The following is an 8,351-nucleotide window of genomic DNA, read 5'->3' as shown; positions in this document are numbered from 1 at the left end:
GACCATCGAGAATTTAGAATAAAACATTAGCCTAATTTTTCAACCAGAAATAGTCTATCCTATGCATGTCTACTTAGAAGTAAGTCCCACTGAATTAACTGAAGTAGGTCCCATTGAACCTACTTTCAGGTAAATGGCAGTCTAATCCTACTTGTGCCAGCAGAACACATGGTCTGCCAGTGTGCATTGCCACAAAAGCACCATAAAGTGCTAAATCATTTGTGTCATAGAAGAACCTATAGACCACAGTTAAATTATATTAAAAAAGAACCTTATATTAGAATGTTAGTTAGTTAAGACTCCAGTCATAGACATACATATTTAGATGGAAATCTTGTTGAAATTGCTGCCTGATCCTAACCTGTGCTGGAATAAGCAGGCCAACTGCACCATATCCAGTGCAGGTTAGGAGGTGGAAGGAGCACAACTTGAAGTAAGGAGACTTATGTCCTCTTACCCCAAGTAATGCCCCAGTCATCACAATGGGGCTACTCAGTTCTGCACCAGCAACATCACTGGCACAGATCCAAACAGCCCATTGCAATGCCAGGCAGCTCGGAAGAATAGTTAGGATCCAGCCTAAGTGCCGGAGGATAGCCCCACCCCCTCCCAGGCCTAGGCTGCCCACTGGCCCACCCTACATCCTCCCCCCCTACTGGCAATACTGGATGTAGCCGCCACAGGCCGATGTGTGTCATCATACCAGACCACCTGATTTTCCCGGAGGTGCAAATGTGCCTTACAGCGTGTTTACGACACTCCTGGGCCAGCACAAGGTACTTGCACTGGGCCAAGTTCATTCCAGGACTGCACTCTCAGGCTGCAATCCTATGCATGCTTTCCTGGGAGTCAGTCCCATTGAACTCATTGGGACTTACTTCTGAGTAGACATGCATAGGGTTGGGCTGTTAGTGTTACAAACTTCTGAGTAAGCATGTTTAGAACCAGCGTCATCATGAAAATTCGATATGTTTCAGTTTGGGCAGGTTTACTGTGTGGGACAAAACTTGCCCCCTCAGAATCTACTTTGTAGCTTCTTCCCACTCTCTCCCCTTTTTTCCTGGGCTACTGCTCAGCTGGAAGGAAAATCACAGTTGCTGCCTTAAGGGTTTCTGTAGTCAAAGGAAGCTCTTTTTGGTTGGCAACCTTCAGTCTCGAAAGACTATGGTATAAGCCTACAGCACCCAGTATTCCCAAGCGGTCTCCCATCCAAGTACTAACCAGGCCTGACCCTGCTTAGCTTCCAAGATCAGATGAGATCAGGCATGTGCAGGGTAACAGTTGCTGCACTTTTGATTTACCTCATCCAGTATATGCTATCAATGTCAGTCTGAGAAAGACGGATACTTCCCCTTAACTAGGATGAGACACATTTCAGAAGTTCTTGGAGAAGGCATGTTAGAAATCAACCTATTCCTTTGATTCTTTTTCTAAAATCTATTTTCTGACATTCTAATCCTTATGAAAAGGAAACAGGTTGTTTGCTTTTATGAGCTCATGGCCTCAAATAAGGTGAAGCACAATTTGTCTTTTTGAAACACATTTCAAACATTTTGGGGCCCCATCCAATCCGATTGTAACGAGCCTGTAATGAGTTGCACAAAATGTAAGAAAAATTATGGGTAATGGGCCAACACTTGCACTGGATTAAATCAACACAGCTTTGACTTAAGTAATTTCATTCTTGAAGTCTTGGTCACCATTCTTTGGTGGGTCGCTGTGAGATACAGGAAGCTGGACTAGATGGGCCTATGGCCTGATCCAGTGGGGCTGTTCTTATGTTCTTATGTTCTAAGTCAATGAAACTGGGTTGACTCATGTTCTTATGTTCTTATGTTCTAAGTCAATGAAACTGGGTTGATTCACACCAGCTGAGAAGATCTTTCCAGTGACCAGAAAACATCTTTGTCAGCTATGGAAAGCTCAGTTCAGCATTCAACACCTGCAGCACCTCAAATCTTCCAAGCAGGTGGTAATTATTAAGTTTTGCATCTTAATTTTTTCTTATTAAAAACATAATAAAATGACCATAGACTGACTTAAATATAGTTTGCACACTGCGGTGGCTGCCACATGAAGGAATTTTAAAATCACTTCATTAGGCAGCTTTTCCATGTGGATAGTTGACTATTAACTGTGGCTCACTAGAAAGGTTGGGCAATTTTCTCCATCCTACCATAGTTCATTCCAGTTTTAATATATGTGCTGCTGAAGTGAGCACATACCATAGTTATTTTTTCACTTGTGTAGGAAAACAAAGAAAATGTAATTTATGTGCTGAATGGTACAATACTGGCTTAACATGTGGAGATAGCTGACACGGAAGGTAACTTGAGGTGGTCTCCACGTGGTGGTTACGATGTTGGTTGATTGGTCCATGCTTCCAGAATTACCTGGATGTAAAACACAATCCCCATTCTCAAGACATTTGCTTGAAATTTTTTTTATCCCTGTTCCCAAATTTCTCAGGCATCATCTCCAAAGCAGTGACCTCAGCTGTTGTTTCAGGCAAAACTCATTGCATACTTAAATGTTTACTCTATCCTTGACTTGTGAGACTTTGCTAGCCATATCAAAGCTCATTTTTCCTTCCTTCAAAAGTCTTTTGAAAGTAACCCAAGCAGGAAGCTTCAGTTTTGCCTTGAATTCAGTGGCAAATCACTACCAAATGTCATTATTTTTGTAACTTTTTTGGTAGGAATGCAGGTTGACCTGAATATCTTAACTTTAGAAATTTAAGGCAGTACTGTAACCTTATTAGGACTAGATGGGTACATGATTTCTGTTTTTAACTGGCATAAACAAAGTTTCAAATATATGAATAACCTTTGACTTCTGAGAGGCAATCAGCTGTCCCAGTTAATGGCAGGCACTCCATCTTCTAATGCAGGGGTGTCCAAACATTTTGGCAGGAGGGCCACATCATCTCTCTGACACTGTGTCAGGGGCCGGGAAAGGAAGAATTAATTTACAATTTAAAATTTGAATAAATTTACATAAATGAATATATTAGAGATGGAACTTATATGAATGAATGACGGTCTTGGAATAGCTCAAGGCCTATAAAAGGCCTTGCACAAAGCAAGGCCAGCCTTTCCTTCGCTGCCACTGCTGCATCACAGACATGAAACAGCAAGTAGTGGAGGGAGCCTTCATCCCACAGCTCAGGTGAGAGGTCGAACAGTTGTCCTCATGCTGAGAGCAGCTGCATTAAGTCAGTGCAGGCTCCAGCAAGTCTCTGGAGGGCCAGAGGCCCATTGGAGACTGGGGGCTCCCTGAGGGCCTGATTGGGAGCCTCCGAGGGCCACAAGTGGCCCCCGGGCCGGGGTTTGGGCACCCCTGTTCTAATGCGCAGCTTTTGCAGTTATGAGCCAATGATAAAGTACTAATCATTGAACTGTATCCAATAGTCAATACACAACTCTCTTGCACAATTGTTCATCTGAATCTGTCTAATGCAGTTACTTTGAATTTGGCTTGAGCAGGGGTGCCCAAACCCCAGCCTGGGGTCCACCTGTGGCCCTCGGGGACTCCCAACCCGGCCCGCAAAGAGCGCCCAATCTGGTCCTCTGGATACTTGCTGCAGCCCACGCTGACCCAACGCAACTGCTCTCAGCGTGAGAGTGACTGTTTGACCTCTTGCATGAGCTGTGGGCTGAGGACTCCCTCCACTGCTTGCTGTTTCATGTGTGTGATGCAGCAGTGGCAATGAAGGAAAGGCTGGCCTTGCTTTGTGCAAGGCCTTTTATAGGCCTTGAGCTATTGCAAGACCTTCATTCATTCATATAAGCTCCATCTCTAATATATTCATCTATGTAAATTTATGTAAATTTATTCGAGTTTGAAATGTAAATTAATTCTTTTTTCCCCCAGTGCAGTGACAGAGAGATGACGTGGCCCTCCAGCCAAAATGTTTGGACACCCCTGTGCTTGAGCATTGTGCACTTAACTAACACTACAAGTTTGTATTTCTTCATTCATTCTATAATGTTTTAGAGCAGTGCTTCTCAGACTGTGTGTTGGAACCCACCAGATGGGTTGTGAATAAATTTCAGGTAGGACCCTTTTCATTTCAATATTTTATTTTTAATGCATTATCCTTGATTCTGCCATGGTATGCAACTGCATTTGGGGAAGTGTTACAGATCTGTACTTTTAACAGACTACTCTGCATATGCTTTTAACAATGACAGTCAATAGAGCTTACTCCTACGTACATGTGGATAGGATTGCAGCCTAGGATTCTTAAAAATTTTCCTGCTTGATTTTGTAACTTTCGGTTATGACATCACTTCTGGTGGGTCCTAACAGATCCTCATTCTAAAAAGTGGGTCTCAGTGCTGGGTGCAGGCCACATGTGCAGGCCAAATGTGGTGTAAGAGTCTACTGCTGTGACACTTACCACCAGGCCAACTCTTGGGCTGGCTCAGTGCGAACCTACAATGAGACAGCGCCGGAGCTCTGGGTAAGAGAGTGTCTGGGTGCCCACTTACGTCTGGGTGGAGAGAGTGTTCTGGGGGTGTGGAAGGTGGGGGGAGAGTGTGGCGGGGAGGGGGCATGGTGGGAGGGGACAGAGATGGCTGCAGATCCTGCCACCATATCTTAATCCTCCATCCTGGTCTGGGAGACCTGACATGGGTCACCCTGAATCTGTGCCCGCTCAACAGCGGGCACAGATCTGAGGAGACCCATTGGGGCTGCCTGGGAATTACACAGGGTAAGGGAGCATAAGCTTCTTCCCCACACTTCTCCAAATAGACCCCATGCTTCTTCCCAGGGCTGCTGCAGCCCTGGGCGCTGGGAAGCACAGGACTGAGTGGCCCATAGCCATATGCAGTGTTGTAGGACCACTGATATTTGGAGTATGCAGCAAGCTCCTGGGCCTCCCTATTAATCTAAGATAATGATTATGGAGATGATAATGTTTCTTTTTATTATCTTTTCTGTTTCCTATAAAGAGAAATTGTTTGGCATGTTTTCTGACTCTTTCAGTGTACCTAATAAACGGAGATAATTGTGACAATGCTTAAATGTCTGCAATGAGTAACAAGAGATAATGTGATGCGTGTTTGTATGCAGAATATCTGTGGAAATCTGAAACATACTATTGCATGTGAGTCATACTTATGGCTCACAATGTGAATTCTAAAGAATTACAACAAAATTCTAGATTAAAGAAAACCAATGCAGGAAATTGTCTCGGAACAGGGCATGCTAGCTTACTTGTCAGCCACTGGTGAATAAGTTGAATTAATGCTAGTCACCACCAGTGTGTGACTCATCACAGTAGATTATACATCCCTTAAGGATAGTAATTTTGGGAAGAACAGTCACTTCCTACCAATAGATTTGTATTTTGTTTATTTTAGTAGTCACGGATCCAATGGGGGGGGCGGTCAGTCATGAAGTAACAGAGATAGGCACAACTATTCAGATCTACTGCAAATCTTTTTGGAACTATTTTTATTCTGAACAATAGTACAATAGAGGAAATAAATAAGTACAATAAATGAGGACATGTTTTGGTGCTTTAAAAAATAGTTGGTGCTTTTTACTGGCTATAGCATGTAAGGAAGTTTGGGGAAGGAGCAGAGTACAGATAAGAGATTGAGAGCACAATCCTAAACACTCGTTGTGCTGGCACAAGACCATTGCGCCAGCCTGGGAGGGTCACAAACATGCCATAAAGCACATTTGCATCTCCGTAGGAGTAAGCCAAGCCAGCGCACAGAGGTGCGCCGGCCTGCAGACACCAAATCCAGCCTCCACGGCAGCAAGGAAAGATAAGTCCTCGCTGGCCGAGCTTGGCTGGTGCAGGGGTCTGGGGGATTGGATGGATACAGCACAGTCATGGCCTGCCTGTTCCAGAGCAAGTTAGGATTGTTAGGATAGTAATAGCCAAATCCAATACTGCAGGTGTGTCACACAGGTTGATACCACAAGTGAGTACAATAAAGCTGCCAGTGCAGTTGCTGGCAGCCACATGCATAAGTGAGTGGGAAGACCACTGTCCACCAGAACAGGTAAGGCAGAGGTGGGAGTAGGTGGTGGGAGGGATGGGGGAAGGAGTGGGAGAAACAGGAACATGGGAGGAGCAGGGTGGGGGGGATGGGGGAGGGAGTGGGAGGAGCAGGAACAGGGAGGAGCAGGATGGGGGGAGGAACCAGGGCTGAGAAGAAGGTAGGAGGGGGCACATGCTGGATCATATCCCCTCCTTTTCAAACTTCCCCACCTCTTTCCTCTCCTCAGACATATGCAACCAGAACAGATGGCATATGACTGAGAAGACCTATTGTCAAACTTACCCAGAAGTTTGTAAGAAATGTTTTTATTTACCTCCTGCAGGCTGTCCAATGCACCCCCTCCAGTATGCTTCATGTGCCTTTTTGGCCTGGCTGCATCAGTGCTGGTGGTGGGGGATGGGACTGGGCTGAAACTGAACAAAAATTTGAGGGACAGATGCACAAAAGTTGATTGGCTAATGCCATTTGAGATGCAAAGACTAATTTGGGAAAAGAAGGTGCATTGTCATTTAGAAGTACAGCATCCATTTCTTTGCACTGGTGCTAGAACTACCTCAGCTCCAGTGCTGGTACACAGCCACCATAAGAGATGTTATGCTAGCAATTTTCTCTGTCCCTGTTGCAGCAGAACTGTGTTGGGCTAGGAGCTTATACTGCTGCTGGGATAAAAAGAAAGCAACATGCAGCACCAATAAGCTATGCAGAATTCCAGGAGCAAAGAACCAAAGAGCAACCAGACATTGCTATTTCTTGCTTTTCAATTGTGTACCTCCTGTCTGTGTCTTTGACCATTCCCTATATATTCCCTATGATTATTCCTTAAAATGACACTGAAGGTGCACAACTGCATTTGAAAATTTTTGTTCCCATATACATGTAAATAAATCTGTTACAGTGTACAAAAATGGGTTCATGGGAACATTGAAGCAGGTTTGTGAATTACATTGGACCTGGGAAATGGAAGAGTCTAGGTAAATTTATGCTAAATTTGCAACAGTCTTCGGTGGGAAGGAGCCAACGCACTATAAAGAAAGCCCTAGTCACAGATCATGGCAAAAAATTATCTCTCTTACTTGCAATCCCCTGCAAATTAGGTAATCTAGGAATGATTCTGTACCAGCTTTTTGTCCCCTATAAATATAAATTGTGCTGTGGCAAGATGTAGTCCTCTTCCGACTATGCTCTGTCCTGGATATTTTTTCCACACCAGGTCATGCACCCTGACTATTTACAAATACCTGAGTCTTCATTCTGTGTAGAATCTTTCCTTTTAGGGGATTCTAGAGAATATTGACAGACTTTGCTCTAATCCTTTTGTACTTTTTTTATGAGTTAGATTATGGTTCATAAAGAAATCCAGAAATAGAGTACTATGACACAAACCCTCAATTGTCAGGGTCATTTGATAGCAGGGTTTGTAACAGGTGACATGAATCAACTACATATGTAAGCAATCTGGTCCTACATCAGTTTTTCAAAAGTAAGTTTCTCTACATTGGCTGGGCCATATTCCTAGGTAAATGTGCCTAGGACTGCAGTCTAAATTTAATTATATAGGAGTTTAGGGCTTAAGGAATGTACATGTGAGAGCCTGGAACTCAGCTAGACCCCCAGTTCTCAAAGCACTCTATGGTTACAAGCTGTGTATTACACATTCATTTCAACAAGACTTCCACAGGAGAATCCTCCAAAGCATTGTGGGAAAGGTGTCTACAATCCCAAGGTGTCCTGCACCTGGGCCCCACAAGTGCTCCAGCAGAAGAAATGAAAAGCAAAGAACAAAGTTCAGAAGGCATCCTTGCTCATTTCTAACTATTGAATTTCAAAATGCTCAAGACTTGTCATATATAGTGCACAGCCCAAACTGAAACACCAGGAATATAAAGTGCTGCCCTGAAGAGTTTCTATTACTGCTACATACCTCTGAGAAAGTTACTGTTTTGTTCTGTATAATTACTCTTCCAGGCACGGGTCCTGTTGAAAAATCCTTCAATTGAAGCACAAACACTTTCTCAGTCCACATGTAACTTATAGGCAAAATAATGACCCAAGAGCTACATAAAAATAGTTTTGGCAAATATGTAATGTGCTCATGAGAAAAATTACACTTACGGTTATTTGTGGACAACAATGTGGGAAAGCTAGACATTGGTTTTTTTCTTAGGAATAGTGTTCAGGGACATGGAGGCAGAAACACAAAAGCCAGTGGTGTAATGTACAGTGTGCAATTTGTGTTGTTACAAGAGGATAGTGTTAAATAAAACATTCCTCAGCAACAGGTGATGTTTAAAGAAATTATAGCAAAGAAACTTTCATTGCATAGAACTC

At 43.5% G+C, this 8,351-nt stretch overlaps 1 pseudogene; it reads right to left on the bottom strand.

The window, feature by feature from the left end:
* Positions 1 to 1,172: 1,172 nt before the first annotated feature.
* LOC136642876 (5S ribosomal RNA) lies at positions 1,173 to 1,292 on the bottom strand (annotated as a pseudogene).
* Between the last annotated feature and the right edge of the window lie 7,059 nt (positions 1,293 to 8,351).

This window comes from Tiliqua scincoides, chromosome 2, assembly GCF_035046505.1.
Source record: "Tiliqua scincoides isolate rTilSci1 chromosome 2, rTilSci1.hap2, whole genome shotgun sequence".
NCBI lineage: Eukaryota > Metazoa > Chordata > Lepidosauria > Squamata > Scincidae > Tiliqua > Tiliqua scincoides.
This window is presented reverse-complemented; position numbering and strand designations above follow the sequence as displayed.